The sequence below is a fragment of the Cervus elaphus genome, chromosome 12, assembly GCF_910594005.1.
Source record: "Cervus elaphus chromosome 12, mCerEla1.1, whole genome shotgun sequence".
Classification (NCBI taxonomy): Eukaryota; Metazoa; Chordata; class Mammalia; order Artiodactyla; family Cervidae; genus Cervus; species Cervus elaphus.
Genome location: NC_057826.1, coordinates 86,586,532 through 86,603,824, shown reverse-complemented (window position 1 = coordinate 86,603,824; position 17,293 = coordinate 86,586,532). Strand labels below are relative to the sequence as shown.

General features: G+C 46.8%; 1 long non-coding RNA gene across 2 annotated transcripts in view; it reads left to right on the top strand.

Annotated features, from left to right (window-relative positions):
* LOC122704818 overlaps nt 1-17,293 on the top strand; it is a 117,896-nt gene that overhangs the window by 10,097 nt on the left and 90,506 nt on the right. For both annotated transcript variants that reach the window (XR_006343946.1, XR_006343945.1), the window contains exon 3: nt 3,956-4,025. This is a non-coding gene — a long non-coding RNA (uncharacterized LOC122704818). The remainder of the gene's footprint in view (nt 1-3,955; nt 4,026-17,293) is intronic.

The following is a 17,293-nucleotide window of genomic DNA, read 5'->3' as shown; positions in this document are numbered from 1 at the left end:
TGCATCGAACCTGGACTGGCGATCTATTTCTCATGTGATAATATACTTGTTTCAACGCTATTCTCTCAAATCATCCCACCTCGCCTTCTCCCACAGAGCCCAACAGTCTGTTCTTTACATCTGTGTCTCTTTTGCTGTCTCGCATATAGGGTCATCGTTACCATCTTTCTAAATTCCATATATATACATTAATATACTGTATTGGTGTTTTTCTTTCTGACTTACTTTGCTCTGTATAATAGGCTCCAGTTTCATCCACCTCATTAGAACTGATTCAAATGCATTCCTTTTTAATAGCTGAGTAATATTCCATTGTGTGTATGTACAAGAGCTTTCTTATCCATTCATCTGCCGATGGACATCTAGGTTGCTTCCATGTCCTGGCTATTGTAAACAGCTGGGCAATTTCTTCATATATGGTTAGCTTTTTGATGCTTTTAAGATTATTTAAAATATTGTGGCCAGTTTTTTTTAAGTTGTCTTTTTTAGCAAGGTGGGCCTGAGTCATCTAAATCTGCCTTTAAGGAAAGCAAGGGTCCTCTCTAATTCAATTCTAACATGATAGTGTTTCTACTTAATTTTTTGATCCTATAACTATACCCTTTTTATACTGAAAAATTATATCTAAAATATGTACTTATTTTATTTTTCTGATAATAAAAAAAAAGTTCAAAACAACAGTACCAATATGACTTTAAAAACCGCAGCCATAGGCATCCACCCAGCCCTTCGGATGAGACTTGGTCTCCGCAGCTCGTTGGGATCTCACTCTAGTCTTTCCTCAGGCTGTGGTGGCCGCCCCAGCACAACACCTCTCCCCTCTGGGCCAAGGGGCAGGTGAAACTAGGGGTTTGCTTCTAGAATTTAAGTTCAGCTTGCAAACCTTGTTTTTCTATTTATATACAGCGAATTTTAACAACCTCCTTTGAGAGGCTTGGAATAATATTTGGTCCAGTTTATAAACTCAAATATCTTAAAATATTTTAAACATTGTTTAAAAATGAGACTTCCTATTTCAGTACTCTGTTCCTAACTTAACCAAGAAGAGCTTCCTTCCTACTAGGTAATCCTTATGACCAATTAAGTTAAACTCATAGAAAATTTAAATTAAATAGTAGTAAAAATTAAAATGGCTTCCCTGGTGGTTCAGAGGGTAAAGAATCTGCCTGCAATGCAGAAGACCCAGGTTCAATACCTTCGTAGTGAAGATCCCCTGGAGAAGGAAATGGCAACTTACTCCAGTATTCTTGCCTGCAGAATCCCATGGACAGAGGACCCTGACGGGCTACAGTCCATGGGGTCACAAAGAGTCAAACACAACTGAACAACCAACACTTTCACTTTCAAAAATTTTGGTGAATTTAAAGTTCTCTTATGGGTTCTAGTTTTGTATATAAACTTGATAAGAGTTCAACCTAAAACCCTCAGTTTAAATTACTCAGTTTTACACTTTCAATTATTTGTTAAAAGGCTGTCATTCTAGAAGATCAAATTATCTAATAAATTACAAGCATTATAAATACCAAACATGTAAAAATTACTTCCTTTTTTTAAAAAAATTGTTTATTTGACTATGCCAGATCTTTATTGCAGCATGCAGGATTTTTAGTTGCGGCTTTTGGGATCTTTAGTTTTAGCATGTGAAATCTTAGTTGCAGGATGTGGGATCTACTTCCCTGACTAGGAAGTGAATCTGGCCTCCTGCATTGGGAGCATGGACTCTTAGCCACTGGACCACCAGGGAAGCCCCCAGATTACTTCTTATTACAAAAATATCAGTGTCAAGGTCAAGGAGCCCATATCCTTGGTGCCAAATTTCCCACATACCTCCTAGTTCTTCTGGTGCAGCACCCCTCTCAGGCTGATAACCTGATTGCATTTTGACTCTGAAACTGGGTGTAGTGGGCACAATAATACCACCCCCTGCCAAAGACGTCCATATCCTAATTGCCAGAATCTTCGAATATGTAACTTACGTGACAAAAGGGACTTCGCAGACAAGATTGGGTCAAGGATCTTGAGACGGGAGATTAGTTTGCATTATCCAGGTGGGTCCAGTGTTTTCACAGATCCTTATAAGAGAAAGAGGGAGGCTGGAAAGTGAGATATAGAGTGGGGGGATAACAGAAGCAGAGGTTGGAGTGATGTGATTGCTGGCTGGCAGGGAGCCATGAGCCAAGAAATGAGAGTGATGTCTAGAAGCTGGAGGAGGTATGGAAGCAGATTTTCCCCTCGAGCCTTCAGCAGAAACGCAGTTCTGCAACACCTTCATTTTAGCCCTGTGAGACCCACTGGGGAATTCTGTTACCCAGGACTGCAAGATAATAAGTCAGTGTAATTTTAAGCCACTAAGTTTGTGATAATTTGTTAGAGCAGCAGTAGGAAACTAATAACATTATACAGTAAGTCCCCTGCATACAAACAAGTTCCATTCCAAAGCACATTCATAAGTCTAATTTGTTTTTAAGTCCAACAAAGTTAGCTTAGGTGCCCAACTAACACAATCAGTGGTATAGTACTGCACTGTTGTAGGTTTATAATATGTTTGCTCAGTCATGTCCAACTCTCTGAGACTTCATGGACTGAAGCCCGCCAGGCTCCTCTGTCCATGGGAATTTTCAGGCAAGAATATTGGAGTGGGTTGCCATTTTCTTCTCCAGGGGATTCTCCCTACCCAGGAATCGAACCTATGTCTCTTGCATCTCCTGCATTGGCAGGCGGATTCTTTACCATTAGCACCACCTGGAAGCCCCTTTTCACACAAAAAATACATAAAAAACAAACACTAAAAGTAAAGAAAATATTTTTATTCTGACAGTATAGTAATTTGAAACGTACAGTAGTACAGTACAAGAGCTGGTATACAGGGGCCGGCATCAGATGAACAGGCAAGAAGAGTTACTGACTGGAGAAGGGAGAGGAGGTGGGAGACGGTAGAGCTGAAGGATCGTCAGCAACAGGAGACAGAGGGCGAGCTGCGATCTCACTCATGCCTGATGTTGAAGGCACAGGTTCTTATTTCTTGCTGGATTCTACTCTATCCACCGTCTAGAAAAAAATGATCCAGTGGTGTCTGGGTAATTCATGCCTTTGAAAGTTCACACCTTGAAAGTTTGTATGTAGGGTACTTCCTATATAAATAGAATTTTTCACTTAACCTTAAGGCCTCTGAATTCTATGTGATCCTAAGATATTCAAATATCCATTCTATTGAACGCTGAGGACTTTCGAAAGACCAACAGTGAAATCATTGGATAAATGGGAGTTCGAGGTTGTCTACGCAGTTGTTTGCGCAGCCTATGCCTTGCTCTGTGTGACCATGTAAGTGCTTACTGATAGGTGATTTTTTCGGCTTGTTTCTAATCAGAAGGTATTTGCATCCTACAGCTGAGAGTCCTAAGTTCTTGGAAGGTGGTGTGAGCAGCTCCTGTGCTTCATGATATTCAGGCACCCGAGGACAGTTGGAGAAGTCAGTTCTGGTGGCCATTTGTTGAGACTGGTTCCCCCTCTTCATTCCTCAAACACTCTCAGAACACTGTGCCAAGGGACCCAGCAGTGAAGGGTGCTGGTCTGGACCCTTAAAGCCCTCAGCTGAAGTAGGAGCCGTGGCCAGTGATCCTGACAGGGTACCTTCAGGGCAGAGCAGGGACGGCCAGTGTGCAGAACATCACCCAGCGTAGAGGGGAGGGGGACAGGAGGGGGTGGCCAGGGATTTAGAACTCAGGGGCTGAGAAGGGACAGCACAACAGGTTGCTTGAGATCAGACCTGGTCAGCCTCAGGGCAGGGGGAAGGGGGATGTGGAGACCCAGGCTGAAACGGGCGGGCATCAGGCTGGAGCCTGGTCCTCCGTCAGCTTGGACTCCGGTGTGCTGGACTCCCATCCTGACCCGGTCTTGTGACCTCAGTTTCTTCATGAGAACAGAGTCATTCATACTAGCATCTTCCTCTCCACAGGGAGGCAGGAGACCCCCGGGAAGGCGGAGCCTGACTTTTGTCCAGGAGGCTGGACTACCGACTTCAGAAGGTAAGCCGGGCCCCAGCCAGTATAACCACTGGGGGTCTGAGCCCACCACTCATCTTTGCGGAAGTCTCCTGCCTGTTTCCGGCTCCTCCAAGCCCAGATCCAGGCCTTAACTGGCTCTGATGACAAAACTGTCACCGCCCTTCAGTCGTGAAGGATGTGTAAGAAACATGAGCCAGGTTCCAGCCTCAGCTGAAGGAGCCAGCCTCTGGGGGTGGGGGTGGCGGTGTGCGCGCAGAGGGGTAGCTCTGGGAATCTCAACCCTAGAGGACCCTGGAGCCCCACTAGGGCTGAAAATCTCTGGGTTACAGGCCTAGAATTCGGGGTTGGATCCACTGGCCCATCCCCTTTCTCGTAAGGCCTGGCCTTCACTGTAGTGTCGTTTTCCAAGCGTGCCTTCTCCTGGTGACTTTAGGGTTGGAGCACGGCCCCTGCACACACATGCAGTGTCCCCGTACTCAGTTGAGCTAACAATGTTGTGTCACACACAGACACGTGGACTTGTGTTCTAAGGAGGGTTACCAGAGTTAGCAAATAAAAACTCAGAACACCCAGATACATTTCAACTTCATACAAGCAACTTATACTTCTTTAGTGTTAAGTAAGTTCCAAGGATTGCATAGGACATATTTATTCTAAAAATATTATTTGCTGTTCATCTGAAATATAAATGAACTGGACACTCTGTATTTTACTGGTAGCCCCACTCCAGTGGGGCACCTTCCTGGTTGTTCAGATATCCTCATGACTCCCCTAGACACACACTGATGCTGTAAGCTCAGTTAGGTGGGGGCTGACCTCTCTGCCTCTGCCTGGGGAGATGCCTGCCTAGCCTGGGCCCAGCATCACTGGCCAAAGTATCCAGGGAGGACTTGCAAGAGATAATGGCCTTGAGATGGCCTTGAGGAGTGAGAATGAAACCTGGAAATGGTCACCCATCAAGGAGGTCAGGCTGGGAGAGGCCTACCTCTGGGCCCCAAAGTCCATTAAGTTCCCATGAAGGGGGATGGGGCTGGCACCACCTCATGCCTCCCCCATCCCCTCCTGCACCTCCACCCAGGTCCCTAGTATGGTAAGAGGGCTCAGGATCAATGGTGGTGAATCTGGAGGGTATTTTGGAAACAGACATGGTGAGAAAAGAATCCTCTGTCCCAGACTGAATCATCAAATCCAGGGCTTCTTTTGGCCCAGCTTTCCGAAAAGAAAGGCTGACAGCCTGCAGGGGGCGACCTCTGCCCCGGGGCCCGATGCCCACCTCTCCAGGCTGGTGGTGGTGGTAGGTGAGTTTGGGAGATCGGTCAGGCCCAAGAGGAGGGCACCCACCCAGGTTTGAGGTTCTTAACTTGTCAGACCGATCACCCTCCTTCTGATATAAAATACTGTGGACGCCCCTTTTATCATCCTGAAAAGAAATTCACAGATATTACAGCCAATACAGACACATAATTTAATATATATATATATATATATATATATTGCTCTAATTGTAAAATAAGGAAGAAATTAAAAGCTATTGAGGAATAAAGTAAAATGTATTTCAGTCTGTAATGTTTAAACATCACTACACTAGGAAGACCGTGGCATGTTTAATTACCCCTGGCTTTAGCTATAAATAGGAGCATTAAGAACGTGACAGGTGAAATACAGGTGGATACAGGGGTGTTGTCCTAGTGAGTCAAATACCTGACACAATTTTCTGAAAGAGGAATATTTCTTGATAAGATTCCAAACTAAACAAAGTATGCGTGTTCCCTTAATTTATGTAGTAGTTGTGTATTCCTGGAAAACTCAGTGTGTGCTTTTAAAGCCATGCAACAAAACACTGTGTGTTTATATGTAAGACAGAGTTAGGTTCTCAACTTGGAGATTTAGAGACGGGTTTTCCACCGACTGGGGACCTGGGACGATTTGCTGTTGCAGGACCATCCCCTGCCCCACTAATAGTGACCCACACCCCTTCAGTGTGACAGCCAATACACATGCCCACATTTCTGTAAAACCCGTCCTGGAAGCAGTATCTGCTCCCTGAGGGCCAGCATCAAGAGGTCATGCAGGGAACCCAGACGCCCGGCTTCCAGCTAAAACACCTGCATCCAGTGTATAGACACCCTCTGAACTCAGCTAGCCCTGGGGCCTGTACTGAAGGTGGTACTTGGAGGTTGCTGAGGGTGGGAGAAGGGAAGCAAAGGATACAGGGTTGACTCAGTCTCTAGGTTTCCTTGTCTCCAGGGACGGTGCCTGGAGCAGGTGGGGGAGGTGAGAGCCATGTGTCAAATTGTGGGGGACAGGGCAATGCAGCACCCAGGTCTTCCTTCTGGAGGACACGTTGCCCTAGCTGCTGGGAACTCTGTCAGTTCTTCTGGGATGGCTCCAGCTGCCAAGAGATGCTTCACTAAGGTTATACTCCTTCCCGCATCGCCTGACTTGCTGAAGCAGGAGCATAAAGGCCTGGCCACCTCGGCCCTGCTCAGGACACCTCTCGAGGGCACACGTGCTCCAGAGGCCCCTGGCGTTGGACCTGCACCACAGCTCAGCTTCTCCTCTACCCACTCTTGCTGCGTCCTCTCCCTTCCACAGGTGTTGATCCCAGGGCCCTCCTTAATAAACACCTCAAACTCCATCTTAGAGTCTTCTCCAAGAACCCAAGCTGTGACACCTGGTAATGAGCAGTGTTGATAAATTGTGTGACCCAAGTCCTAGAAGGTGAGCAGAGGAAAGGGGTGGGGGGGCTCATGTCTGCTGGGAGCATCTGGGAGGGTCTATTTTAGTCAGGGTTCTCCAGAGAAGTAGAACCAATAGAATATACAGATAGATATAGAAAGATTTATTACAAGGGATTGGCTGATGCGACTGTGGAGGCTCAGAGGTTCCACAATCTGCCCACCTGCAAGTCAGAGGCCCAGGAAATCCAGTAGTGACATTTCAGTCCAAACCCCGAAGCCTGAGAACCAGGAGCACCTACATCCAAGGGCAGGAGGAGATGGATGTCCCAGCTTAAATAGAGAGAAAATTCATCTTCCTCCACATCTTTTTTTGTTTGTTTGTTTTCCTATTTTGCCCCTTAATGGGTTAGATGAAGCTCACTGAATTGGTGAGGCATATTCTCCACTTAGTCTCCAATTCCAAAGCTAGCCTCTTCTGGAAACACCCTGAAATAATATTTCATGAGCAATCTGGGCATCCTTTAGCCATATCACGTTGACACATAAAGTTAACCCTCACAGGCCCCCAGAGGAGGTGGGAAATGGGTTGTCTAGAAGGACAGCTAGGACTTAGATGAGGAGGGAGAGAAGGTTGTTTCAGCTGATCACGATCATCATCAATGATAATAATGTGCCTTTGTGATAGATGTTTTATTTACACCTTTCACCTGTATGGGGAGGTCTGTGGGGAAACGGTGAGGCATAGGGCACCTCTGAGGCCCCCAGGGGCTCTGACGGAAGAGGAGCCTGGATTGAGTGGGAACAGGGACTGACTGGGAACGTGGGCTTTATTTGGAAGGCGATGGGGAGCCACTGAAGGCTGTAGAGAGGAAGTGTGAGGCTGTGCTGACTTCTGAGTGAGATACTCTGCGATCTGCCCAGATGCACAAGGGAGATGACTAGGTGTGGGGGTGCGAGGAAAGGAAGGAGAGCTGGGAAATGTAGTTTGGGGTGAGGCAGCCACTTCCCAGGGGGTGCCCTGAAGAGGGGGAGCTTGAGTGTTTGGTTGAAGGTGGCCACCTTTGACCCAGCTGGGAGAGGGCCTGGCAGCAGGAAATGCCCTCCGTCTCCAACAGGCTTCTCAGAGCACTTTCCACAGTGAGTGTTGAGGGCGCTTTGAGGCACCTGTGGGTGGGACAGGCCCACAGCGGACTGGGTGGTTGTGGCTTGCATGGGGTGCAAACCTCGTCTGCTCCATGAGTGATGCGGAACTTGGGGGCTGGTCCTTGTGGGCTCTCTGTGTTGTGGACAAGGGCTGAATTAGTTTTCTGTGGCTGTGTAGTAAATGATCACAGACTTAGCAGCAGCATATGTATTGATTGGCTCAGTTCTGTAGGTCAAGAATCCAGGTGGGGATGGTTGAGTTCTCTGCTTAGGTTCCTGTAAGGCCAAATGAAGTTGTTCAGTTCAGTCATTCAGTTGCGTCTGACTCTTTGTGACCCCATGGACTGCAGCATGCCAGGCTTCCCTGTCCATCACCAACACCCAGAGCTTGCTCAAACTCACGTCCATTGTGTCAGTGATGCCATCCAACCATCTCATCCTCTGTCGTCCCCTTCTCCTTCCGCCTTCCATCTTTCCCAGCATCAGGGTCTTTTCCAATGAGTCAGGTCTTCGCATCAGGTGGCCAAAGTATTGGCGTTTCAGCGTCAGCATCAGTCCTTCTAATGAATACTCAGGACTGATTTTCTTCAGGATTGACTGGTCTGATCTCCTTGCAGTCCAAAGGACTCTCAAGAGTCTTCTCCAATACCACGGTTCAAGAGCATCAATTCTTTGGCATGAAATGTAGGTGTGACTGGGCCCTTATCTGGTGGTCCCAGGGAAGAATCCACTTCAGGCTTATTCAGGTTGTTGGCAGTTTTCAGTTCCTTGTGATTATAGGACTAAGATCTCATTGCCTTGCTGTCTGTCATCTGGGGGTAGCTCTCGGCTCCTAGGAGGACCTAGGATCTCAGCACCTAGGACCACTCAGTGGTTTTTATATGTGACCTTCCATCTTCAAAGCCAGTGACAGTTCATTGAATTATTCTGCTGCTTCAAATCTGTCTGATTTCCCCTTCTGCCACCAGCTGGAGAAAACTCTGCTTTGAAAAGGCTTGAATGGTAAGATTAGGCCCACCCAGTGGTCTCCCTTTTGTCATATAATGTAAGATAATCGTGGGAATGATATTTCATCATTTTCACAGGTAACACCGACACTCAAAGGGAAGAGGAGCCCTACAAGGTCAGAGTCATTGGGGGTCATTCTCAGAATTCTGCCTTTTGATCCTAGTTTTCTCAGTAGGTATAAAGGTATTAGGGGATTACATATTCTCACATACTTAACAGGTATTTGTTGAGCACCTAATGACAGGCGAAGATGGCATGTACACGAAGGGCCCGAGCAGCACCTCTGACATCCCGCCCGTGCTCAGGCAGGCGTCACAGAGCCCCTGGCTTTACAACGACATTTAAGGCCCTCATGCCGAAGCCATTTCTCTCCCCTGGTCTCCATGCTCTCACCTTCTCTCTTCCTCCTACCACCTGACACGGATAGCCTCCTGTGCCTTCCCCCAGGCCCAGGAGCAGACGCCTCCCTGCCACCAGGAGGACACAGCTGCCTCCTCTGAGCTCAGGCATGCACAGTGACAGCAGAAGCAGTGTCTCCACCACCAACTCTCGCTAGGGATTCACAGAATTCTTCCACAGATGCTTCCTGGGACATTGAAAACAATTAAGAAAAATGTGTATTGACTGACTTCTGCTGGACCCACTTTCTCCAGGCAGGGCATTGTCCCTCTGGGCAACCACAGTCTGACCTGCTTCTCTCTGGCAGCACTTTATCCCCCTGCCCCACCCCACTGGCTGTCCATATCATCTCCATTCCTGTTCCCTGGGAGGGCTGCTAGGGAAAGTTGCTGTGGAGACCACTGAATTTGCTGTTGTTCAATTACTCAGTTATGTCGGACTCTTTGTGAACCCGTGGACTGCAGCACGCCAGGCTTCCCTGTCCTTCACCAACTCCCGGAGCTTGCTCAAATGCATGTCCATTGAGTCAGTGATGCCATCCAACCATCTCTTCCTCTGTTGGCCCCTTCTCCTCCTGCCTTCAATCTTTCCCAGCATTGGGGTCTTTTCCAATGAGTCTGTTCTTTGCATCAGGTGCCTAAAGTACTGGAATTTCAGCTTCAGCGTCCGTCCTTCTAATGAATATTCAGGACTGATTTCCTTTAGGATGGTCTGGTTGGATCTCCTTGCAGTCCAAGGGACTCTCAAGGGTCTTCTCCAACACCACAGATTGAAAGCATCAATTCTTCAGCTTTCAGCCTTCTTTATGATCCAACTCTCATATCCATACATAACTACCGGAAAAACCATAGCTTTGACTATACAGACCTTTGTCGGCAAAGTAATATCTCTGCTTTTTAATATGGTGTCTAGATTTGTCATTGCTTTTCTTCCAAGGAGCAAGCGTCTTTTAATTTTGTGGCTGCAGTCACCATCTGCAGTGATTTTGGAGCCCAAGAAAATAAAGTCTGTCACTTTATGTAGGGCCACTGAATTAAGCCCTATATTTTCCAATCTTCGCCCCCTCCTAGCACTGGAGGGAACTGGACGTCAGGTTAGAGGCTTCTGCTTTGGAGTTGTAGTTCCAAGGCCCTAAGCTCTTCCCTTCTGAGTGAAAGTCACTCGGTCGTGTCTGACTGTTTGCGACCCCATGAACTGCAGGCCACCAGGCTCCTCTGTCCATTAAATTCTTCAGGCAATAATACTGGAGTGGGTTGCCATTCCCTTCTCCAGGGGATCTTACAGACTCAGGGATCGAACCCGGTCTCCTTTGCAGGCAGATTCTTTACAGTCTGAGCCACCAGGGAAGCCCCAAGATCTTCCCCTTCTCCCCTGCTGATCCAATTTAAACAGCTCCTATTCCCTATCTACCTCCCTCCCCTTAGATCCCTCTCTCCTGAATCTTCAATCCCAGTCCTATTCCGCTGCATGCTGTCACCCAAACTCAAAGACCTTCTTCATTTCCTCAGTCCTAAAAAAATCCTGCCTCTCTTCCACCTCACAGATGTCTGATTGAATAACGGTGGCTGATGAGCACTGAGGGAGAGGGCCAGCTTGAATCCTGGCTCTGGCACTGCCTGACTATGTGACTGTGGGGCCATCACTAAGTTCCCCTGAGCCTGTTTCCTCAGGGATAAAATAGGGAAGTTTACGTTCCTTGTTGTGCAGGCCCTAGAGTGAGCTGGTGCCGCTCTGAGAGCAGACCCGGTGGGATGCAGAGCTGAGGAGGGGGCCCTGGGACCTGCTTGCATAAGAGTTAGAGAAGGCTCTGGACAGGAGTTGGACTGAGGGACATGGTCCAGGACAAAGTTTGACTCTCAGAGGGGAGGGGTCACTTGGGCACCACAAAATCCCTTAGGTTGTCTCCGGATCAGAGGGCTTCTTAATTCTGGCCAACGGAGGCCATGGAAGAAGGGTACCCTCTTAAAAGGGTAGAAAACTTTTAGTTTTTTTGTGTGGACCATTTTTTAAATGTCTTTACTGAATGTGTTACAACATTGCTTCTGTTTTATGTTTTGGTTTTTTTTTGGCTAAGAGGCGTATGGGATCTTAGCTCTCTGCACCTCCGATGTAGAAGGCATAGTCCTAATCCCTGGACTGCTAGGGAAGTCCTGAAAACCATTTTTAAAAGGAAGGCCTCTGGTAGACATCTAGTAACCACTTTAGGAAAGGAGCAAAGCCCTGCCCCAGATGCTTCACCTCTTTCTCTGCTACCAAACATAAGCTGCTTAGGGGAAAAAAGGCAGGGTTTAGGGCACAGAGGAAGGTCTAGTACAGCCGGGGGGAAGGAAATAGAAAGACTCCTGTATCCATGGAGAAAAGACAGGAAAAGGAGTGGGTCCAGATCATTACAGACTTTTTACTGCTCTGGGAGGGACGGGATCACTGAGAATAAGAAATGTGAGCACCTCCACCCCCACCAAGCTAGCAAGCAATGAAAAACCAATGTCAACAGTAAATTGCTGGAGGAAAGACATTCTGAAATGAAGCACCAAGGGAAGACCTAAAGCAACAATGTCCATTCTTATTGTTCTCTTCAATGTTATAATGGTGGTTTCAGGCAACACAATAAGGCAAGAAAAGATAAACAAAGGCCCATGGATTCAGTTTAGTCACTCAGTCCTGTCCGATTCTTTGTGACTCCATGGACTGCAGCACACCAAGCTTCCTTGTCCATTACCAACTCCTGGAGCTTGCTCAAACTCACATTCATAGAGTTGGTGAGGCCATCCAGCTATCTTATCCTCTGTCGTCCCTTCTCCTCCTGCCTTCAATCTTGCCCAGCATCAGGGTCTTTTTCCAATGAGTCAGTTCTTCGCATCAGGTGGCCAAAGTACTGGAGTTTCAGTGTCAGCATCAGTCCTTCCAATGAATATTCAAGACTGATTTCCTTTAGGATTGACTGGTTTGATCTCCTTGCAGTCCATGGGACTCTCAAGAGTCTTCTCCAACACCCCAGTTCAAAAGCATCAATTCTTCGGCACTCAGGTTTCTTAATAGTCCAACTCTCATATCGATAAATGACTACTGGCCCATGCATTGGAAAGGGAAAAATAGCGATATTCGCATATAATAAGATTGTCTATATAGAAAATTTCCTCCAAATCTACAGAAAAGCTACTAGTACTAACATGTAAGATCACAGGATATAGGATCACTGTACCAAAAAAAAAAAAAAAAAAAAAAAATTATCCTAATACTGTATACTAGTAATACCATTTGGAAATTTAAGTAAATTTTTAAAATGCACTCTCTACAACAGCACCAAAAACCATGAAATACTAGTTGCCAGACATATAGGCTGAAAACTATAATCCAGCAGGACATTTTCCATAGAAATGAACAAGTCGATTCTAAAATTTATACAGAAGAAAAGAACTAGAAAAACAAAAACAATTTTGAAAAAGGACAAAGTTGGAAGATTTGTACTGTTTTCAAAACTTATTATAAAGCTACAGTAGGAAAGAAAACAGAGAGTATAAAACTGATGTTTATTAGCTTTTCTTTCCCATGAGATCGTATGCAATAGCTTTGGGAACCTAAGACACAGGAGAACTTGCCGAGGGATTGGACAGGTGGCCTTGGCAGTTGGGGATCTTGGCTTGTGAAACATGGATGGGTGATACACAGATCTGAGCTCTGAACGACATGATGTCACCAATACTGGCCTCCTGTCATGAGAGCGGGGGCTGCTGCTGCTTCTTGTTTGTGGTTCCTGTAAGACCCAGCTAGTGCTCAGTCCATAGTGCATATTCATGGCGATAGAAAAAGGGGAAATAGGTATTGATACATGTGTACTTTGTGTGTGTGCTGGTCATCTTTTGGAGGACCATTTCTCTGCTGCTTTTCCTTCAGCCTAGATAGTAGAGAACTGACCCAGTAGAATGGATCATTGAGTATGCGTAGGTTCTCTGTGACTGGCCAGAGCAAGAAGCTGCTGACTTCAGGGAGGAGGAATGCAGCCTGTCTGAAAAGTGCATGATTATGGATGGAAGGGGAAAGGCTGCATTTTTTCCTAGCAGAGAGCTGCCAGGAGTGAGCACACGTGTGTCTGTGTGTGGTGGGGGTGGGATTGGGGGGTAGGGGGTGGATTGTGTGTGTGTAGCTGTAGGAACCCAGGAGAATGACATTTCAGTAGCTGAGCTCCAAGTCAACTCCCAAGAAACTTTTAAACTCAGAGACACAGGGTCTCACCTCCTGCCGTATTCCCACTCACCGGCTGGCTGGCTCTCAGGTACTGGGGCAGGGTAGGCACTCCTGTCAGGGCTTCTGTTTCTGGTGTCCCTGCCGGGGGCCCTGCTCTCTGCAGAGGCCACCTGAGGCTCCTTTTAGTTTCTGGTTCTGCTGCTCCCAAGGCCCAGCCTCTATCTCGAAGCTGAAGTTGACTGTTCATCATGTCTCAGCAGCGGGAAGGGTAGAAGAGGTACCCTTCTTGTTAAGGGCAGATGAAAGCCAGGCCCATCACAAGTGCTTACACCTGTGAAGCCAGATCTCAGTTCTGTGATCCCACCTGGCTAAAGGCAGACTGGGAAAGAGTAGCCCCCAGGAAACCAGGAGAGAGCTGTTAACTTGGAAACTGATGCTTCCAAGCTAGTGCTTGGAAACAAGGTAGAACCAACAATGGACAGACAGGATTTTAAGCAAAGCAGAATTCACCTTGCGTGTGGGGAAGGTGAGGCAGGACTGAGCTCTCCTAGAGGAGGAGGCAGGCCATCCAGGTGAGTAAGCAGAAGGACCCAGCTTGGAGGCAGCCTAAGTCATTAGGAAGAACTTTCTAAGGCGTCAGTGGTGGTCATGGTGCAGCAGAACAAGCCCTGGCACTGGAGCCAGATGGTCTTGAGTTCAAATCCTGACTGTGATCAAGTGTTACAGGTTGAACTGTAAATTGGATCAATCTCTATGATTGATTGACTATTTGGCACTATCTTTCAAAACTACAAACACAGCAATTCTACTTGTAGGACCTCATCCTACAGATACACTTGCACATACGTGAAGCAACAAATATGTGCAGCTGTTCATTGCAGCATTATTATTTTTTAAAGTGATTTATTTATGCCTGTGCTGGGTCTTCATTGGTGCACACGGGCTTTCCTAGTTGTGGTGAGGGTGGCTGCTCTTCGTTGCAGTGTGCAAGCATCTCATTGCAGTGGCTTCTCTTGCTGTGGAGCGTGGGCTCTAGGAGTGCCGGCTTCAGTAGTTGTGGCACACAGGCCTAGTTGCTCTGAGGCATGTGGGATTCTCCCAGACCAGGGATCAAACCCATGTCCCCTGAACTGGTAGGCGGACTCCCAACCACTGTACCACAGGGAAGTCCTGCAGTATTATTTTTGTAATGGTAAAAGATTGGAATGGACGCAATTTGATGGACTCAAATGTCCATCAATATAGGCTTGGGTAAATAAATCACGATATATTTATGCAATGGAATACTATGTGGGAAAGAATGAATTTAGTCTCTTATGTATTAATATGGTAAGATCTCTAAACTATATTGTAAGTGATAAAAACAAGATGCAGATCAATGTATATAGTTGACTACCATTTGGGTAAAGAACAAAAACAGAGAGGGAAGGATAGCTACCTGTATCTATCTAAATGTGTGTGTATGTATTTTTTCATATTTGCTTGAATATGCACAGAAGATCTTTGAATATGCACACACAAGGCCAGACGCTTCCAAGACAGAGAACTAGGTGGCTGGGAGCCAGGGCTGGGAGGCTAACTTTTTATTGCACTCTTTTATACATTTGGAATTTCAAATTATGTGAAATGTATTATATCTATCCCAGTCCTGCCATTTTGTAGCTATTGGGCTTTAGGCAAGTTACTTGGCTTCTCTGAGCCTTCTTTTCCTCTTCTGTGAAATGGCGATAACACCACTGGCTGCCTAAGGACCATCAGGGTTTCCTGGCACAAGGGTAATGCTCACATATCACTGTCCAGCTGCTCAGATCTGCCTGGTTCACCTGCTTACACTTGCGAGCTGCCACCCCAGACTTGCTGGTGTTTGGGAGACATGGTGACCATCACTTGCCAACTGTCCCCACATCTCCCTGACATCACCAGCCAAGATGGGAGGCTCAAGAGGAAGAGCAGGTTTAGGGGTGCAGAGCATGAGGCTAGTTCTGGTTAGGTGAAGTATTGGCATATCTGATGGAGCTCAACATCTGGGCTGGTGATGGAGATCTGTGGGTCTCCAGGATCTTTCACTTACAAGATATAATAATAGTAGTAGGGATAAATGCTAACATTTTTTAAGCATGTACAGGCATTATCTCACCTTTAGCAACCCTTCAAGGTTGACTGTAATGTTATCTCCAAAGCTACCCAGTTAGGAAATGGTGGACTAGATTCCAACCCAGGTCTGTCTGAACAGAACCTGGGACCCAGATTTACAGCAAGTCTGCAAAACCAGTAACTTTTGAGGCTTACCTATTGGCCCAGTAGTTAAGAATCTGCCTTCTAATGCAGGGGACGTGGGTTCTATCCCTGGTTGGAGAAAAAAGATCTCACATGTCTTGGGGCAGCTAAGCCCATCTGCTGCAACTACAATCAGACACAAATAGATAAATAAATATTTAAAAATCAGTAACTTTTGGGTTGGCAAATATTTTCCATAAATAATATTTTAGGCTTTGTGGGCCACACAGCATCTGTCCTAACTTCTTAACTCTGTCGTAAAAGCAGCCACAGATAATCCATAAATGAGTGAGCATGGCTATGCCCCAATAAAACTTTATTTAGGGACACTGACATTTGAATTTGATAGAATTTTCATGTCATAAAATTATTCATCTTTTGATTTCTTTTCCCCAACCATTTAAAAATGTAAATCATTCTGAGCTCATGGGCTATACAAACGGGTGGTGTGAGTCTTAAGTTGTAGTTTCCTGATACTCCCCGGAACCCACTCCTCTAAATCCTCTGATAACAAAAAAAGGCCCCCGTGCCTCCTTTGGTCTGAGTCTTGCCCCTGGAGGTCAGTGGCCATGATGCCAAGAACTCTCCCTCACTGCCTGCATGCTTGTCTCCAGAATAGAGGTGGAAGAGACAGGACCTGGGTCCCGTTCCCTGACAAGTCCAGCCTTTTGAAGACCCAGCTCCTTTTTAAATGAAAAACACACCTTCTCAAGGGTCTGACCCTGCCAAGTCCAGGATCCGCCTTGGGACAGGACTCAGGGGCAAGGTGACCGCAAGGCTGCCCCTCTTCTGTCTGTCCTGCAGCAGTCCCGAGCCTGCCTCTAGGGCAGTGCAGACAAGGCCAGCTGGGTGGTGTCAGGGGCTGTGGATTTGGGGAGCGGCAGCGGAGACTGGGCTGCTATGGGGGCGGCCGGCAGTGTTACCGGGGGCCTTCCTTCTGGGAGGAAGAAGTTCAGGAGGTTTTCTCCAAACACCCACCTCAGAGTGGGGGAGTGGGGCTCAAGTGAGCAGGACTCCCCCTCTAGGAAACTTCTTTTGAAGACAGTTACTTTTCTCATTCTTCTGTTTTTTGGCTGGTCTCCTTTTCTTAACCCTTTTTTCTACCTCTCCTCCGTTGACCTTCTCTTGGTCCCCTCCCAAACAAGGCCTGAGTCTGCTGCTCCTGAGTCTGCTCAGCCAGCCCCCTCCACCTGGAGGTCCCGTTCCCCTTGTCCCACCTGAACAACACTCTCAGATACCACCTCCTCCTCCCCCTCTTGGGGCTGGGATTGGTCTGGGTGACAAGTGTATGGAGCTGATCTTACAAGAACTGCTTCCCAGGCTCGGTGCTGCCCCTCTGCCTGGAGTTCAAGACCTTCCGTGATCTGTCTCAGACTTTGTTCCCGCTCAAACTGCCCTCGATGCCCTCAGAGTGTTCACAGCCTAGTAGGAGAGGGAATACTTGAACCAACTCCTGTCCAACAAAAATATATAATTTAAGCCACCAGTGTCATTTTAATTGCTTTATAGCCAAATTACAAAAGTAAAATGAAGCAGGTAGAATTAATTTTAAACATGTGTTTTCTTTAACCCATTAATGAGATATTTTATATTCTT